Genomic DNA, 20,526 nt, shown 5'->3' with positions numbered 1-20,526 from the left:
GCATATACCTGAGGCAGGAGATAGATGGGCCGCAGGGTAAGCAGCAGGGGTTCATTCCCTGTGGACAGAAACTCCAGAATATCAATAACAGGACAATCGAGAGAGGAGGCTGGGCCTTGCCCAGCTAAGAGATAAAAGACCACATATTCCTCATCCTCAAAGCTAAGGAGACCTTCCCGACTACACATGCGTAGAAAGGCTCCTTGGAGGTCAAAAAGGGAGGGGGCACCACCCCATAGTAAGTGATGTCAACTAACCCATAGGTCTCTTCACTAGAATCCCTCTTGGCTAAGAGATGTGCATGCACACGGAGGAGGACCCTGTAATATCCGAAATATGGACTTAGAACCAGGCAAAGCGGGACTTCCTGGTGGCGCAGTGGTTAAGAATCTGCCTGCCAGTGCAGGGGACACAGGTTCGAGCCCTGGTCCTCTGCTGCGGGAAGATCCCACATGGCGCAGAGCAACTAAGCCCGTGCGCCACAACTACTGAGCCTGCGCTATAGAGCCTGCAAGCCACAACTACTGAGCCCACGTGCCACAACTACTGAAGCCCGCGCGCCTAGAACTCGTGCTCCGCAACAAGAGAAGCCACTGCAATGAGAAGCCCGCGTACCGAAAGGAAGAGTAGCCCCCGCTCACCGCAACTAGAGAAAGCCTGCGTGCAGCAACGAAGACCCAACACAGCCAAAAATAAATACATAAATAAATAAATAAAAATTTAAAGAAACTAGAAAAAATAAAAATCCATATGAGATAAAAGAACCAGGCAAAGCAAGATGATTGGTCAAAGGAAACCTGGAAGAAATGCCCCATAAAACTGATTCAAACTACCACGAGGGCGTGACTTTCTCTCTGAGCCCCCGTGTGTCTATCCACATGTACCGTATGTACTCTTTTTCCTCCTAATAAACACTTTACCTACCTCACTACTTTCCATCTCTATGTGGAAATTCATTTCTACACAGCTGACGGGCCAGGGCCTTGTCGCTGGCCACTGATCCCTGGTGGTCTAGTGACTAGGATTCAGCGCTCTCACTGCTGCTGCCCGACCGCAGTCTCTGGCTGGGGAACCTAAATCCTGCCTCAGGCCGCTGCAGCTCAAGGCCACCTGAGATCATGCTTGCCAAGAAACATCAGTTTAAGTACTAAAGCCTTAAAACGAATCGAGAATAGATCATAATCCTGTTTGCTCTTACTGAAAAGGCTGATGACTTTCTAAGTTTTCAGGAAATAATTGCTGTCGCCCCAGATTCAAGGAGCAGGAATAAATGTAAGTCCATCACCAGCGTCAGTAACTCTACATGTATGATTGAGCACACACCATTGAACCCACAACTGCAAACTACACACTCAAGTCTAAGGGCAGGCGAGCAGAGACTTTCAAGGAAATATTTACTGTCTCTATTGTGAATTATCAGAAGACAAAATTTTATGTTAGGATGTCCATTAGGTGGAGAGATCAATATGTGGGGGGAACCATGCTTTCAGATTTACTGAAATTAGAGTCACTGCAACCAGTGCTGTATCATGATCATTAAAATTTTCATAATAAAAAAATTCTCAGTACTTAAAAAAAATATTAGTCACAATCATCACTGTTTCCAGCCCCTTAAGTAACATACTTTGAGTCAGTTGTGTAAGCAGGAGTTAAGCCTGTCCTGGTGAGGAGAATATTTTTTGGCCCCAGAAAATTCGCATCCCTACCCAGGGGGATCCTATGCTGAGGTGGAACTGTGGTACCACCATGGTGGCCTACTCTGCTCTTGAAACCCTTTCCAGCCTCCCACCTGCCCCACCAGAGACAGCGAGTCTTGGTATGCATGCTTAGTTGTTCCCTATCCTCTGAGGGGATATCTGTTCATGGTATTACATTCGTATTACAAAACTGGCTTAAATCCCTGTGCAAATGTCTTATTTATTTTTGTTCATTATTCCATTCAAGAGGTTAGTTTTTTTCCCCTGAAATTTCCAAAGATTCTTTCACTGAGGTTTAGCACGTAATAGATGCTAAATAAATATTGAATGAATGAATGAATGGATGGATGAATGGCATTATTTGTAAAACTTCCAGTTACCTCACATTTCTAGGCCTATATAGCTAAGAATCTGTTGGCTAGTCACTAAACAAGCATTTGTTTAAGGGGTAAGTATTTACACGTTACTTACATGTGTAAGTAGAAGAAGGAAAGAAGGCACATTGCATCAAGTTTCTTTTAAATGTTTTCACAACAGCAGTGTTTCTCTTCCTCCTCCACCTTCCCTTACCTCAACCTACAGAAAACAAAGAACATTTTCCATCACAACCCACTACACACGTGCACACACACGAAAATTTCACAAATCTCACCCACGCTATAATTTCAGTGTACTCTGATATTTTCTATTTCATTTCTTAAAAAATAAATATGAATTGAGACCCACTATATAAGTTTTATGACCCATTACTAATTGAGACCTACAATTTGAAAAACATTGCTCTTAAAACTACTTTAAAAATAATAGTGGAAAAACTGCTGAATATATTTTTATGAAAGCCATTCCTGGGAATATCTAAAATTTTGAAAGTGTTAAATTCTAAAAGAGTAATATGATGTTGGAGTCGGTGAAGATAAAGGGAGATTGGATCCATAACCCTTAGGGTTACAGGGCTCCAGACTTGAGGGTTTAAATTTGGGAAGGGGAAGAAAAATGGGAGTAAAAGATAAATGGCACAGATAGGAAATAGATTGAAAGACTAATAACTTCATTTGACAAATTCTGCTAAAAGCAGTTGGCTACATTCCTGAGTCAGGGGACCTAAAAATGTCTAATTCCCATATGGTATCACCAGCACACTGTGAAACAATATGTTCTTTTAAAATTAATTCCATTCATTTATTTTTAATGACAAAGTAATACATAAATACATTCTTGTCATTAAAATTATATAGAAAAAAAGTTCCTCTTGACACTGTTTCTCCTCTCTAATCCCAGCGAATTTTCAAGAACTATTTTCAATTTGAATATACTTCCAGATCTTTCTAATGCATTTATGTTGGGCTGGAAATACAAATGTGCATGGACATACAGGAATATATAAAAAACTTAGCTGGTTTATAATGAATGCTTTGTTCTGTAACTTTTTTTTACATAACAATATGTCCTAGAGACTTTTCTACATTAGTGCGTATAGAAACAGCTTATTCTTTTAAATGTAATTATTGGCATGTTTGGGTTTCGATATACCATTTTATAAATTTGTTTTTGCTTGTTCCCTCTGTGTTCCACTCCTGTTTCCCCTTTATTGCTGTAATGTTGTGGTATAATAAGAAATATATAGTCGGTCATCTTCCCCAGTTCCTGGCACGGAGTCCCTAAAACTCTTGGAACCTCCATTGTGATAAGTCTGTTTATATGCTAATGAGATGACTCTGGGAGGCTGGGGGTGGTTGCCAGAGGAACAGCCACCTGATTAAAGGGTTGGAACTTTTAGCCCCACACCCGACCTCCAAGGAAAGGAGAGGGGTTGGAGATTGACTTAATCGCCAATGTCCAATGATTCAATCAGTCATGCGTACATCATGTAATTTCTATAAAAACTCTAAACTAAGGGGTTCAGAGAGCTTCTGGGTCAGTGAATGCATGGAGGTACTGAAAGGATAGCGTGTCCCAAGAGGGCACAGAAGCGTCACACTCCTTCCCACACGCCTTGCCCTGTGCATCTCTTCCATTTGGCTGTTCCTGAGTTGTATCTTTTATGATAAACTGGTCATAGTAAGTAAAGAGTTTCCCTGAGTCTTCTGAGCTGTTATAGAAAGTTATTGAAACTGAAGAGGGGGTTGTAGGAACCCCTGATTTATAGCTGGTTGGTCAGAAGTATGGGAAGCCCAAACTTGCCATGGGCATCTGAAGTGGGAGGCAGTTTCTGGGATGAAGCTTTTAGCCTGTGGGTCTGCACTTACTTGGGGTAGTTAGTGTCAGAATTGAATTAAATTGTAGGAGACCCAGTTGGCATCCATAGACAGCTGGAAAACTACTCAGTGTTGAAAAACTGCACATTTTACGTCAGAGTGTTCTGTGTGTAGAAGAAACTGGTTTTCTTACATTTGCCTTCCTTTGAGTTACTTGAATATCTTTTAAATATTCCATTTTAATTTATCTATTGGGATTTCATTATACCTCTTGTACAGTTTTTTGTTTTTTTGGTTTTTTTTGCGGTACGCGGGGCTCCCACTGTTGTGGCCTCTCCCATTGCGGAGCACAGGCTCCGGATGCGCAGGCTCAGCGGCCATGGCTCACGGGCCCAGCCGCTCCGCGGCACGTGGGATCTTCCTGGACCGGGTCACGAACCCGTGTCCCCTGCATCGGCAGGCAGACTGTCAACCACTGCACCACCAGGGAAGCCCCATCATTTAATCTTAATTACCTACTTAAAGACCCTATCTCCAAATACAGTCACATTTGGAGGTACTGGGGGTTAGGGCTTCAACATATGAATGGTGGGGGGTGGAGTGACAGTTCAGCCCATAAAAAATATTAACGTGTATGTTCTTTTCTTCTCTCTTTGATTATCCCATTTGTCCATGAGACAAGATGTTGCCAATTCCCTCAGTGTATTAATTATCTATTGCTGTGTAACAGATTACCCCAAAATTTACAGACTTAAAACAACAAATATTTATTAGCTCACAGTTTCTGTGGGTCAGTTTATCTGGGTAGTTCTGGCTCACAGGCTCTTGTGTTGTTGCAATCAAGATGTCAGATGGGGCCGAAAGGGATTGGAGCATCTGCTTCCAAGATGGCTTGCTCACATGGCTGTTGGCAGGCATCCTCACTACATGGGCTTCACATAGGCTGCCTGAGTGACATCACAGTATGGCAGCTGGCCTACCCCAGAGTGAATGGTCCAAAGGAGAGGGAGCAGGAGGTGGCAGTACCTTTTACAACCTACTCTCCCAAGTTATACACTGTCCCTTCCACGGTATTCTACTCATTAGGAGCAAGTTACTAGGTTCAGCCCACACTCAAAGGGATAGGAATTTGGCTTCCATCACTTGAAGGGAGGTGTACCAATGAAATTTTGAACATATTTTAATACCACCACACCTAGTAAGGAAGTAGAAGGTTGAGAAATTTCACACTTTTAGCCTCTAAGTTCGAGAAGTATAGTCCAAGTCTCAGACCAAAAGAGACTTTAAAAAAAAAAAAAGTAAGCCAATAGAACAGACTAGAACATTTCTATGAGCTGGTTTAAGAGAAGAATTTGGGGCAGAGATGCAGAGTGGGAATGGTGTAAATCTCCTGTCCCTGCCTAGTCTAGAGTGGGGATAACTAACAACCTGACAAATTCTCCATAACGTTTAGGGTCCGAGAATAAAGAGAACCCAGGCCGTACTTCTGATAAGAATAGATATTACACCTGATCTTAGCCAAAAGGCCGAGAAGCAGTTGCCCAGGCCATACTTCAGAGCAGCAGGCATCAGGAAGAAATCACCTGTGCTATCAGGCCATGGAATCACACAGACAAAAGGTGTTTTGCATGTGGGGCAACAGAAGGTCAGAGACAGTCTTATGCTTTCCAGGCCCTGGGCCAGTGTGGGGACAGGTGAGGAAGGCCTGGCGTGTGTCATATTTAGAAATTAACTGAGAGGAGAGCCACAGGCCTTCAAGGATGTCCTGATTTGGACAAGGAAGTAAATAGAATTCATGATGGCTCCTGCTGACTGAAGAGTAGGAATGTTTAAATTTTTAATTGTTTTCCAAAAATATTGTATAAATGTGTAGCCCATAACTGCTATATCTGCCAGCATTTGTAACAGCAATCTTTCAAATTTTGGTCATTTTGATTAGTGAAAGATGATATATAAATTATTAATTTTATTTTCCATAGTTACTAGGAGTTTGAGGACCTTTTATAATTTTTTTTACTGTTTGAGTGTCCTCTCCTGTGAATTGTCTGCTCCTCATTTGGCAACATTTCCATATTGTCTTTTCCTTACATTTGTAGGAGTTATTTGTCTATTTGGACACTACTCCTTCATCTGCTACATATGTTGCAAGTGTGCTGTCATAGTCTGCCACTTGTCTTTTAAATGTGTTTATAGTGTCTTTTGCCAAACAGAAGTTTTCAATTTTAATATAATCAAATGTATTAATCTTTTCCCTTATGGTTTGTGCTTTTTGTGTCTGCTTTAGGAAGTCCACCCATTGCCAAATCACAGAGATATACTTCTATATATTTTTCTACTAGTTTAAAAGTTTTATTTGTTTTAATTGACCTAAAATTTGTTTTTTCCACTTATAAGATTGTGATCTAATTTTATTTTATTCCAAAAGATGAGCCAGTTTTCCAAGCCTTTTTTTCTGAATAGTTTGTCTTTTCCTTGGTGAGTTTTAATGCCTTCTCTAGTATTCACCCACATGTGCATGGATCTGTGTCTGGGTTCTCTTTTCTATCCCACTGATTTATTTTTCTTCTCCTGTAATGATACTACACTATTTTATTTCTTTTTAAAATTTTTATTGTTATTTATTTTTGGCTGTGTTGGGTCTTCGTTGCTGCGAGCAGGTTTTCTCTAGTTGTGGTGAGCGGGGGCTACACTTTGCAGTGTCCAGGTTTCTCATTGCGATGGCTTCTCTTATTGCAGAGCACGGGCTCTAGGCGCATGGGCTTCAGTAGTTGCGGGACATGGGCTCAGTAGTTGTGGCTTGCAGGCTCTAGAGCACAGGCTCAGCAGTTGTGGCGCACGGGCTTAGTTGCTCCGCGGCATGTGGGATCTCCCCGGACCAGGGCTCGAACCTGTGTCCCCTGCATTGGCAGGCGGATTCTTAACCACTGCGCCCCCAGGGAAGTCCTATTTTATTTTTTACATTGAAGTACAGTTGATTTATAATGTTTCAGGTGTACAGTAAAGTGATTCAGTTACATATATATATCTGTTCTTTTTCTTGTTCTTTTTCATTACAGGTTATCACAAGGTATTGAATACAGATCCCTGTGCTATACAGTAGGTCCTTGTTGGTTATTTCATATATAGTAGTGTGCATCTGTTAAACCCAAACTTCTAATTTATCCCTCCTCCTTCCCACTCCCCTACACTGTTTTAAACTCTAGAGTCTTCAATATGTCTTGTCTAACGGGGCAAGAGACCTCCCTCACACACACATACCTGTGTTCTTCTCTTTCAAAACTGTCTAAACTATTAGTGCTCCTTTACTTTCCACTGGCATTTTAGAACAATCAAGTTGCCTAAAAATCCTGCCAGGATTTCAATTGAGATTGCATTGAATTTATAGATTAATTTGAGAGATAACTGACATCTTTATAATGTTAAGGTTTCTCATCCAGAAACCTAAGCATCTGTTTCTATTCACATTTTGTTCTATATCTTTCAATCAAGTTTAAATTTTTTCCTGTAAAGATTTTTTGTGCTTTTTATTTAGGTTTATTTCTAAATATTTTCTGTGTATTGATTGATGTTGTCTACTTGATGTTAGTTTCCAAAATATATGTTAGGATCTTCTCCTATGTTTTTAGATTTGTCTTTATCTCCTTGTAATTCTATTTTTATTTTGTATATGTAACAGGCTGTTAAAATTGACATTTTGTTCAAGGCACCAAAATACTCTAGATGAGAAATTCCAAAGCCAGGTGATCATATACAAATATTCAAAGAAAATGTTTAAAAACTTGTTCTATGACTTTTAAACCTCTCACCCAGTTTTAGGACACAAAAAAGGAATCAGAGTATGGAGAGGAACATACTTCATTTCCGAAGAGATCTGTGAAGAGATTTCTTTGGAAAGAGATGATCCTTTGCTATTAATACCCACCCCACTCCAAACTTTGGGAAGAGGAAGGAGGTGCTTTACCTCAATTTTCTTTAATTTAAACAGCGTCTACTTTCCCCTAACCCTAAATTTCCAAACCTGCCATCCAATCCCCTCCTCAAAGGGCTTTATTTTAAATTTGCAAGTAGTATACACAGTAGACATCACAGGACCACAGCTCAACTCCCAAAGCCTCATGTGGGATCGGGAACGGGGTGAAGGTAAAGGTGACGTCCTTTTTAGCGTCACGATCTCCTCACTACCGCATCAAAATAGTTGAATGCATAGAACATCAGGCTCTTCCTGTAAAAATGTGATGGACAAGTGGCTGGAAAATGTGTCACTGACTTGATTTAGGTCAGAATGGGCTTCTGCTCCGATCACCTCAACACTAACTCACTGTATTCAACCAGGAAGGCTAGAAGTTAGAATGTTTATGACCCTGTCAGGCAGAAATTTTAAAATGTAGAGTGTTTGGACTTCCATGGTGGTGCAGTGGTTAAGAATCTGCCTGCCAATGCAGGGGACATGGGTTCAATCCCTGGTCCAGGAAGATCCCAGATGTCGCAGAGCAACTAAGCCAGTGCACCACAGCTACTGAGCCTGCATTCTAGAGCCTGTGAGCCACAACTACTGAGCCTGTGTGCCACAACTACTGAAGCCCGCGCACCTAGAGCCCGTGCTCTGCAACAAGAGAAGCCACTGAAATGAGAAGCCTGCGCACAGTGCAACGAAGAGTAGCCCCCACTGGCCGCAACTAGAGAAAGCCCGCGCGCAGCAACGAAGACCCAACGCAGCCAAAAATAAATAAATAAACATTTTAAAAAAAGAAAAGAAAATACAAGGCTTAAAAAAAATAGAGAGAGTGTTTGAGTTCCTTGCACCTTTAACAAACAAGGTCTCTCACACAGTTAGATTTAGAATTCATGATGACTAAATCATCGGGGAGAAGGGCTATTGCCTGCAGGAGAGCTCTAGGGAGAAGTGTGAGAAATAAGAGACTACAGACAGAGAGCCTGAGTTCTTTCTTTCCCCAAACAGCCTTTCCCCTGGGACTCCCCATCAGGCTGAGAAGCCTGGGACAGGTTTCATGTTTCTGCGTGTTAGAGGCAAGAAGTGTGAACACTTATTCTAGAAATGCATTAGCGCCTGTAGCCAAAGTATCAGAGCTAGTGGAATGATTCCTGTCTTCACCAAGGCTCTGGATGAGTGAAGGGAGATGTAGGAAAGAAAAAGGAGAAAAAGAAACAGACAAGCTGCTAATGAGTAAAAAGATTTCTATAGAACACTTCACTTAGTGCAGTCATTTGACTCTTGTTTATTTGTTTAGAAAATGATGACCCATCCAAGAATCCATTAGAGATGATCAGATTGGTTCAAATTCCCTTGTGTTCTGTTGAGTGTGGACAAGCTAGGGAAACCGAAGCACCATTGGGTGGGAAGAGGCATAGAAAGAATGAGTGAAAGCACGAGTTCACAGAAGTGATGCGTACATCTTAATAAAGCACTCAAGATAAATGTCTGGCTTGAAGGTGAGTAGTTTCTCACTTTGATTCATAGGTTGCCACATTTTCAGAAGCATTTTTGTGTCACATACCTACAGGAGCTTACAAAAAGATTCATGGAAGCTTAAGGAAAAAACAAGAAAGGCAGCCTTTCTTGTTTCAGTACTATGTTTTTGCTGGAATGAATTTCTGCTACTGTGAACTCTGAAGAAAGCTAGTTAGAAAGAAACTAATTATATTAGAAATTTTTCATTGAGAGTCATGAGACCGAATGTCAGGGGGACTTTGCTCCTCGGGGTCCTCAGGGACAAGAGAGACAGAAAAAAGAAAGCAAAACCAGGACATTTGCTTATTGATAAAGTACCTTTTGAAAATGTATGCACATTTCCTCAAAGTTATTCATTGCACACATTGTTCAACCTGTCCTGTAACAGTTACGAGAGTGTTAACACCAACATCTGGTCCAGCTCTTGGGTCCTATTCCAATGAGCTTGTCTCCAGTTGTCCAGAAATTGTAGCCTCTTTCAGGGCATGATTCTGTGCGTCCAGAGGTCAGGTTTACTCAGAGAGCTAAGAACAATGGGTGAGAAACCAAGAAATGCATATGTTAAGGTTTTCCAGAGAAATAGAACCTCTATCTCTATATCTATCTCTCTATCTCTTTATCTATCTACCTACCTACCTATCTATCTATAAAGAGAGGGAGAGGGAGAGAGATTTTAAGGGACTGGCTCAAGTGATTGTGGAGTTGTGGTAAGTCTAAAATCTGCTGTGCTGCAGATCCAGGGAAGAGCTGATGTTGTAGCTCAAGTTTAAAGACAGTCTGAAGGCAGAATTCCCTGTTCCTTGGAGTCCCTTAGGCTATTTTCTCTTAAGGCCTTCAACTGATGGATGAGACCCATCCACATTATGAAGGATAACCTGCTTGACTCAGAGTCTACTGATTTAAATGTTAATTTCACGTAAAAAATACCTTCCCAGCAACATCCAGACTGGTGCCTGACCAAATATCTGAGTACTGTGGCCCAGCCAAGTTGGCACACAAAATTAGCCATCACAGCTTACTAGTTGTGTTACTTAAGATTTTTGCTTCAGTACGCGGGCCTCTCACTGCTGTGGCCTCTCCCGTTGCGGAGCACAGGCTCCGGACACGCAGGCTCAGCGGCCACGGCTCACGGGCCCAGCCGCTCTGCAGCATGTGGGATCTTCCCGGACCGGGGCACGAACCCGTGTCCCCTGCATCGGCAGACGGACTCTCAACCACTGCGCCACCAGGGAAGCCCTACTTAAGTTCTTTTGATTGCAAATGACACTCACCCAATCTGGAAATTACCTTAGAACAAAAGCAGTTCTCAGGGATGGTGAATCTTTTACTCACCCTCATAGCTGGAACGTCCTCTCCCTCATAGCGGGGAGTGTCTATTTGGTAGCAAGAGAGGAATGGAGCAGAGATGCAGAGAGAAGCAGGTACAGATTCTCTTAGGGAGCAGTTTTCAACTGGAGGAGCAGGTCAGGAATGCCAGTGGAGCTTTATGAAGATGACGATGCTCAGGCCCCTCCCTAGACTTCCTGAATCATAGCCACACCCTATTTCTTGAGGATGCACGCCCCCTAGAGGGAGGCTATATTTGGACAGAAGCAGCATCTGGTTCGGGGACTGAGAGGTACATTTGTGTTGTAACTTGAATTCAGGAACATTCACTGCAAATGTTGGACTATAAGGATGAAGAAAGGGAGGAAAGAAAGTGGGTGAAGGGCGCTATCAAGTATTAATAATTCCAAAGAAAGAGAGAGATACATTGATAAGAAGAAAACTCACATAAGAATTGAAGATGATGGTAGAAATTTAATAAATTATGCATAGGAGTCATATGACTCAATGACTAGGGAGCAGCCAGTTTTAGTTTTTGCTGGAACCAGGACCTCTAGACTTGTAGAAATTAAAGTCACAGGGATAAGAAGCACAAATTAGCCAAGTGAGTTGCTGGGAATGATGTTAAAATGGACTCCTCCTACTTTGATCCTGGACACATGTGTTCTGTCTGTGGGGACACAGCATCGTTGGTTTAATGACCATTGGTTTAAGATGTACACTGCATCCTGAAAGACAGCATCTTATCTCCATGTTGGTGCCTTAGCATCCCTTCAAAAAGCAGTTACCATGCTCTTTTATATGAGCGGCTTCTGGGTGACATGGCATATGGTAGAACCCATAGATTCTGCCGTCACGTGCCCCTTGTCACACCCTCTTTGACATAAAGTGGGTTTTTTGGCCTAGGGTAACATTATGTGGAATGTCACGGTGGTAAATCAGACAACCTGTGAGTCCTTGATTGATGGTGTTGGTGCAGAAACAGTTAGTAGGAAAAGCACACCTCTTACCCAGAACACATGTCAGTCACCATCAGGATGCATTTTTTTTCCTTTTTTTAAAAAATTGAAATATAGTTGATTTACAATGTTGTGTTCATTTCTGCTGTTCAGCAAAGTGATTCAGTTATACATATATACATACATTCTTTTTTTTTTAGGATGAATTTCTGAATGAAGTGGCCCAATGTAATCAGTTTCTCAACCAGCCAAATAGTGGGTTGGTTTTCTCAACAGAAACAACAGAAGCCAGAAGACAACAAACAGATATCTTCAAAGAGCTGAAAGAAAATAACTACCAACCTGGCAAAAGTCTATGGCCGGAATGCAGGACCATAAAACAAGTCTCAAAAATATTGAAATCATATCGAGCATGTTCTCTGTCCTCAGTTTAGTTGTGCTAGAACTCAACTAACAACTGCCAACAACAAAAACTAGAAAGTCTACATATGTTTGGAAATTAAGGCATACATTTCCACATAACTCATGTTAAAGAATAAATCATAATGGTCATTAAAAACTATTTGGAATTGAATAATCATAAAATATTCCATATCCAAACCTGTGTAATAAAGCTTCTTAAAGGGAAATTGTAAGTTCTGAATGAATTATACAAAAAAGAAGAACAGCTGAAAACTAAATGAACTAAGCATCCATTTTTAGAAATTATAAAAAGGACAGCAAAATAAACTCAAAGGAAGTAGATGAAAGACAAGAATAAATCAAGAGATGACCGTAACGAGAGGAACAAAAAAGCCAAAATTTGGTTCTCTAATAATACTGATAAATGACTGATAGAAGAGAGAGGATGCAAATAACTAACATTAGGAATGTAAAGAAGCATCTCTATTGATCCTGCAGATAATAAAAAATAATAGAAGAATATTGTAAGTAATTCTGTGCCAATGGCATTAAAATTTAGATGAAATGAAAAAAATCCCTAGAAAAATACAACGCACCAAATTTTATATCAGAAGAAATAGAAAAATATGGATAGCTCCATAACAATTTAAAAAATTAATCCCACAAAGAAAACTCCAGGCCTGTGAATTTTACCAAACATATATGAAAAAAATAATGCCAATCTTACACAGATGCTCCCCCAAAATGAAGACAGAACACTTTCCAACCCACTTCATAAGGCCAGCATAAACTTTCATTTCAAAATCTGACAAAAATATTATAAAAGTAAATTTCAGACTAATCTCTCACGAACATAGATGTAAAAATCTTAAGTGAAATATCAGGAAACCAAATCGAGCAATATATTAAAAAAAATACACTACAAGCAAATTGGATTTAACATTAAGAAATCAATCGGTATAATTCACGATAAAGCATAATAAAGGACAAACACCATCTTATCTCAATAGATGCAGAAAAAGGACAAAAACTGTATCTCAGTATATACAGATAAAGGATACCTTGTAATCAAACACATTATATTTCTGCAGCAAAATACATAAGTATTCTCCTTGAGGAGGATAGACTATAAATAGATTTCCATCTGTTCATGTCAAGTTTTGCTGCCAAATGAAAAAAACAACTTTCTTTTTGGATTTCAGAGTAGTGGATAAGGGATTATAGGCTTATATCAAAATAATAAAGAAAGATAGCAGATTGAGAATTCATAGAAATACACACTTAAGAAAAATAAAACCATAATGCTAAGTTCTTGACTTACAACAAAAAAGAACATTCATTGATCAGCTTAGTATCTTGCTAGAGATAAAGCTACAAGAGAAGTTAGTTATAATCAGGATTGTTTGGTGGTCCTGGAATCATAACGGCTAATGTTGTCAAAGGTGATACCAGATACGCCTTTTGTGATACCAGATACCAGATACACCTTTTGTGACAATAAGGGCACCGTTGCCCTGCACACTGGCTGGGGGCACCTTCTCCCAGAGATATGCTGTCAGCACACACACGTATTCTGATTCAGGAAGCATGCTAATCTCAATATTAGCTCAAGTGAGAGACCAGGAGCATAAAGAAAGCAATAGGAAGGATCCATTCTACTTTTGACATTTTAAAATGCAAATCGGGTCATGTCTCTTGTCTACTTAAGGCAAGGTCATGTGCAGTGGCTTCAGGGCCACCCTCCCACTCAGATACTGAACTCTGAGGCAGGGCGGAGCTTTCCTTCCCCATGAGCCTTTCAAAGTATTTGAAAAAAAAACTCAAAAAAATTCTGTTTCATATCTTAAAATATTTTATGAATCATTCTTAATTCAAAGCTACTGCATTAATTGCAATTTGGGGCACTTCTTTTTAAGAAGACAAGCAACAACGCCCTTTCGGTCTACACAGATTGTCGCTTCTGTTAACTTTTCTTGTTCTTAAGAACCTGAGTTCCTCCCCATCCCCCCTTATTTTTTCTCTTTTAGGTTGCTTTATTTGCTTTTAGGCCTTATTGATTCTGAAATGGTGCACCTCAGATTGGGACTCTAACCCATGTGCCAGGACTCGAACCCAGCCTAAACCCAGATTGGGACTTGAACCCATGCAGCGGGGACTCGAACCCATGCGGCGGGGACTGGAACCTGGCCAAAATCCATGGTCTTCCAACTGAGATCACACACCTGGTTTCAGGACTTAATGTAATGAAGTTCAGGTTCTTGATGTCTCATCGCAGAAAGAATTCAGTGAGAGACAAAGTGATAGGTAAGAAGTGGATCTATTTAGACAGAAACACACTCCACAGACAGAGTGTGGGCCACCTCAGAAGGTGAGAAAGGCACCAGGGTATGGGGTTGTCAGTTCTTATAGGGGTGGGTAATTTCATAGACTAATGAGTGGGAGGAGTATTCCAGCTATTTTAGGAAGGGGCGGGGATTTCCAGGAATTGGGCCACCGCCCACTTTTTGATCCTTATGGTCGGCCTTGGAACTGTCATGGCGCCTGTGGGTGTGTCATTTAGCTTGCTGATGTGTTATAATGAGCATATACTGAGGCTCAAGGTCTAGTGGAAGTTGACTCGTCGGTCATCTTGGACCCATTTGGTTCTAATCAGTTTATGTCATGTCCTCGGGCTATGTCATTCTTACAAAGGTTATGCCCTGCCCCTTTCCTTACTGTTTCAATTCCAACATTTAAAGAAAAATCAGTTACTTTTCTGATGACATTTGGAAGTTATTACACATTCTCTTCAATAAAAATAACTATATACCAAGGTATGTTATCTAATTACAACATTTAGTATTTTATCGTGCTTCTTTGAGCCCCCTTTTTATAAGGCTGTTGGCTGAGTTTAGACATTACGAAGAGTCTTTCTTCTGCCTTCCCACAGAAAATGAAAAATGTCACTTTTAAGTCACACCTTTCCACTCAGTCTTCAAGGGAAGATGCCACCCCACCATCCTCTGGCATTGCTAGTGAGAGACAGGAAATCCAGAGCTCAGCCTGAGGGCTTGTTCCTGTGAACACTACCCATATTTTCTTTCTTAGAAATGTGCCAGTTTATCTTTCCCTGTAGTTGAAAATGTTGAAGAAGCTGTGTCTCAGAATTTCTGGTGATGCTTACTTTTCCAGAGACACTGTTGGTGTGATTTTCAATCTGTGATCTTTTTTGCAATTCTGGAGTTTTTTTCCTTCTCTTTAAAAAAAAATGAATTCTACTCCTATTGTTCTTGTGTTATTCTTTTTGTAAACTTCTGCTAATTGAGAGTTGATCTTTTTGTTGGATTTCTATGTTGGCAACATCTTCTGAAATATTTTCATGTTTTTATTAATTCCTTTTAAAAAATTCTGAAATGGTTTAACAAATGGTGAGATATGATAGAATTGTAATGGATAAACAAGAGGAGACTTTATTTTAAAGTTTATTTGTAGTATGTGGCTGCCAAACCAGCAATCAGATGGGATTGGGAACTGAACTATCCTGTCCTCTTTTGGTGAGACCCCTGGGCTAACAGTTATCTCTCCTTTGGTGAGGACAGGTGGGCACCTACTGCCTAGTGAAGACTGGGAAGGCAGCTCACACAAGTATGGAGTTTTCAGAAACTGCTCATGCATCTTGCCAAATATATCAGATAAAGATTTATTGATATTTTAAGGAATTGACTCACACGATCGTGAAGCTTGGCAAATGAAAATCTGATGGGGTAGGCCAGAAAGCTAGAGATCCAGGGAAGAGTTGCAGTTTTAAGTGCAAAGGTCATTTGTTGGCAGAATTCCTTCTTGCTTAGGGGAGCTCTTTGTTCTTGCAAGGTCTTCAATGGGCTGGACAAGGCCCACCCATATTACGAAGGGTAATCTGCTTTACTCAAAGTCCACCAATGTAACTGTTAATCTCATCCAAAAAGCACCTTTGTAGAAACATCCAGAATAATGTTTGACTAAATATCTGGGCACTGTGGCCCAGCCAAGTTGACACTTAAAATTAACCATTACAAGCCGTCCCTTTGTCAACGTGGCATCTCTATGCTTCTCCTTAAAACATACTTAATCTTTAAATAAAGACAATGACAAGGTCATACTTCTACCGAACATGATGTAACTCTTCTGCATCAACTGAAAATGCACAAATCCTTTCCCTAGAAGAGGATGCAAAGTCCTTGGGTGATGTTCACTCTTCTCCTTGATATCCTGTAACTTAAATACCATAATGTAAAGTTAACAACACTTAAATACCATGATGTGAAGTCACCTCTCCTCTTCTGTTTACTCCCCTTGGCCCATAGGAAGAAAATGAAATAAAATGATTTGTCTCTTTTCCTACCAACACTCATCAAGTACATCCTATAAAAGCATAAGTTTTCCTTCTTGCATTCTTGGCACAGCTTTGGGTATGGGGGAGAACAAAGAAGAAAGAAATAGAAAAAAATGTATGGAAGAGAGGGAAGAAAGTGGCAGAGTGGTTCCAAAACCATTTGACCCTTCAAAAAGAGAGAGTAAAATTGATGCCATCAAAAGAACAGACACTTTTCTCCCTCCTTCATTCTTCACCACTCCTTCATTGCACCAACTCATTTCTTTCCTTTCTTCAGCCCAAATGTATGCAGACATGAGTTCTCTCTTCACCATCAAGAGTATTCAGCTTGTGGATATAATCAGGTGTCCAGTGAGCTCCTCTGTCATCACCCACCTTTGAGGGAAGAAAGGGATGGGAGTGGGAGACAGCATCTTTTCTTGTCCTCTAACTCTTTTTTTTTTTAATTAATTAATTAATGGGCTGCGTTGGGTCTTTGTTGCTGTGCGTGGGCTTTCTCTAGTTGCTACGAGCGGGGGCTACTCTTTGTTGCGGTGCACGGGCTTCTCACTGCAGTGGCTTTTCTTGTTGTGGAGCACAGGTTCTAGGCATGCGGGCTTCAGCAGTTGCAGCCCTCAGGCTCAGTAGTTGTGGCTCATGGGCTCTAGAGCGCAGGCTCAGTAGTTGTGGTGCACGGGCTTAGTTGCTCCACGGCATGTGGGATCTTCCCGGACCAGGGCTTGAACCCATGTCCCCTGCGTTGGCAGGCAGATTCTTAACCAGTACGCCACCAGGTAAGTCCCTCCTCTAACTTTTTTTTTTTTTTTTTTTTTTTTTGCGGTACGTGGGCCTCTCACTGCTGTGGCCTCTCCCGTTGCGGAGCACAGGCTCCGGATGCGCAGGCCCAGCGGCCATGGCTCACGGGCCCAACCGTTCTGCGGCATGTGGGATCTTCCCGGACCAGGGCACGAACCCATGTCCCCTGCATCAGCAGGCGGACTCTCAACCACTGCGCCACCAGGGAAGCCCCTCCTCTAACTCTTAAAACACTCCCCTACCTGCCTTCTTCAGACACCTGTGGCTAGGGAAAGGCTATCGCTAGCTGTGGAGTGAGGCAAAGTCAGACAGGGAGAATGTTTTTACTTGCCTTCCTCTTTCAGGAAACACCTCTTTAGGTTCTCTTTTTTCCCTCCACATCCTGTTTGCTGATTCATGAAAGCATCAAAATGGATCTGAGTTTTCTATAGAAACCATATGGTGTTCTGCTCTCTCAGGATCAGGGATTAGGAGCTGGGATCCCGCATTGTGGAGTTGGATATATTATCTTTTTCCAGGAAGAGACACGGGGTTATGTGACAAGAGAGAGTTTGTGCTATAGACTCAATGCTTCTGTCCCCCTGACCCCCAAATTCATATGTTGAAACCCTACCTTCCAAGGTGATGGTATTAGAAGGTGGGGCCTTTGGCAGGTAATTACGATTAGATGAGGTCATGGGGTTGGAGCCCTCATGAATGAATTAGTACCTTAAAAGACTCAAGAGAAATCTTTCTTCTCTCTGCCCTTCTGCCACGTGAAGACACAGCAAGAAGCTGGCCACCTATGAACAAGGAAGCAGGCCCTAAACAGATATCAAATATTCTGGAGACTTGATGTTGGAATTCCCACCTCCAGAACTGTGAGAAATAAATTTCTGTTGTTTATAAGCCAGCCATTCTATGGTATTCTGTTATAGGAGCCCCAAAAGACTAACACAGCTTGCAAGCTCCATTAGGGTAGAGGCTATGACTCTTGCTCATCACTTATACCCAGGAACTAGCTCTGGCACAGAACAAGTGCTCAATTAATTACTGTTAAAGAACAAGCTCTAAGACCCATGAGAAGAAGTTTCCTGGGAAGGAGCATAGAAGTGTGGGATCTGATGGCTGTAGTACCTGAGAATTTCTTTCAAGATGGATTAGATGGAGCTACATTTTCTGTGTGCTGTGATGTCTGATATATAGAGATTTAGAGGTATGTCTATATTATGGGTCTCCAGATGTCTATAATGCTATCTATAAAAGTTATTTTGAGCTTTTATAAATTTTAAAATTTTATGCTTATAGTACTGTACTAATATATTTTGTATATAAAAAAATTTCAAACAACAACATAAATTCTTAAAAGATGCAATAAAAATAAATATAAAAAAGAAGTTATCGTTTTCCCTGCACTCTCATGGATGATTTTAAGTCTCCCCCGAGTTTAGTTAGTTCTTCCTATTCGAAAAGAGAGTTTGCAGAGCTTCGGGTGAGGTGGGGGAGAGACCAGCATGAAATATACTGGAGGGCTATGGTTGATTCTAGAAAGGCTAACCCATACTCCAAGTAATCAAGAGAATCTCTGGCTCATCTCTACCACTAAAATGCACTTTTGTAATGACTGTAATAAAACATTTCAGCTAATTACATGGTTATTCTTATTTCTGCTAAAAGTCTATAAGGGTCTAAGGAAGGGAAGTGCTTATTTTCTCTCATGTATCATCATCCTGTTCATCATATAATTTGTGGATAGTCAGAAAGCTTTTCCTGGCAGGATGCATTGGCTAACTTTTGCTGCATAACAAACCATCTCAAAATTTAGCAGCTTAAAACAGCAAGCATTTATTATTTATCTCACAATTCTGTGTGTTGTCTGGGTTGGCAGTTCTTGTCTAGGCTGCCTTGGCTGGGGCTGGGTAACCTAGGATGACTCACAACTGACCTGCCAGCTGACTATAGACACATGGGTGAGCTAGTTAAGATAAACCAAGCATGGCCCAGATTAGCAGAGTCACCTATCCACACTGTAGATTACTGGGAAATAACTAAATGATTGTTTGAAGCGACTGAGTTTTGGGATGGCTTGTTACACGGTAATAGCTAACTGATACAATTCTCGTGATGGTTCCTAGGTGTTCAAGCAAGTACTATCATCACTGGAGAAGTACAGGCATACCTCTTTTTACGGTGTATCACAGATACGGTGTTTTTTTACAAATTGAAGCCTGTGACAACCCTGCATCGAGCTAGTCTATTGGTACCATTTTCCCAACAATATTTGCTTACTTTATGTCTATGTCACGTTTTGATAATTCTCACATTTCAAACTTTTTCATTATATTTGTTATGGTGATCTGTGATTGGTGATCTTTGAAGTTACTATGCAAAAAGATTGTGGCTTGCTGAAGGCTCAGATGATGGTTAGCAATTTTAGCAATAAAGTATTTTTTAATTAAGGTATGTATACTGTATTTTTTTGACATAATGATATTGCACACATAATGGACTACAGTATAGTGTAAAGATAACTTTTACAAGTACTGGGAAACCAAAACATTCATGTGACTCTTGTGATATTCGCTTTAATGTGGTGGTCTGGAACTGAACTCACAACATCTCTGAGGTATGCCTGTAATCAATCACATTGTCTGCCTAAGGATGGAGTCATGTGCGGGCCTTCAGTCTGAAACTATTTTTCCTAGAATGACAAAATCCTTGATTGGGTGATGTTCTTGGACTTTGCTCATAGATGTTTTGCTGTTCATAGGTATAATTTTTTTTCTAATTTTTCTTTTTTGTTGTCTCTGTTTTTTTTTTTTAATATAAATTTATTTATTTATTTATGGCTGTGTTGGGTCTTCGTTGCTGTGCACAGGCCTTTTCTCTAGTTGTGAGAGCAGGGGCTACTCTTTGTTGCAGTGTGCGGGCTTCTCATTGTGGAGCACAGGCTCTAGGTGCACGAGCTTCAGTAGTTGTGGCACGTGGGCTCAGTAGTTGTGGCTCGTGGGCTCTAGAGTGCAGGCTCAGTAGTTGTGGCGCACGGGCTTAGTTGCTCCATGGCATGTGGGATCTTCCCAGACTGGGGCACGAACCTGTGTCCCCTGTGGGAGTCGGCAGGCGGACTCTCAACCACTGCGCCACCAGGGAAGCCATTGAAGATTCAACTTTTGCTTTCAATGTATCTGTGCCTTTGTATTTAAGTTGTGTCTTTTATAAATAACATATAATTGGGTCTTGCTTTTTTATCCCTCTGACCATCTCTGCTTCTATGGACTGGTTAATTCCTGAACATTTAATGTAATTATAGAAATGACTGGATTCGGGTCTACCATCTTACTATTTGATTTCT

The 20,526-nt window shown here is 40.9% G+C and overlaps 1 protein-coding gene and 1 non-coding gene across 2 annotated transcripts in view; both read right to left on the bottom strand.

Annotated features, from left to right (window-relative positions):
- LOC116748598 (dehydrogenase/reductase SDR family member 2, mitochondrial-like) overlaps positions 1-20,526 on the bottom strand; it is a 160,572-nt gene that overhangs the window by 39,380 nt on the left and 100,666 nt on the right.
- LOC116750123 lies at positions 5,244-5,430 on the bottom strand. Its single transcript, XR_004348852.1, has one exon. It is a non-coding gene; the product is annotated as a U2 spliceosomal RNA (small nuclear RNA).

Source organism: Phocoena sinus, chromosome 2 (assembly GCF_008692025.1).
Source record: "Phocoena sinus isolate mPhoSin1 chromosome 2, mPhoSin1.pri, whole genome shotgun sequence".
Lineage (NCBI taxonomy): Eukaryota > Metazoa > Chordata > Mammalia > Artiodactyla > Phocoenidae > Phocoena > Phocoena sinus.
This window is presented reverse-complemented; position numbering and strand designations above follow the sequence as displayed.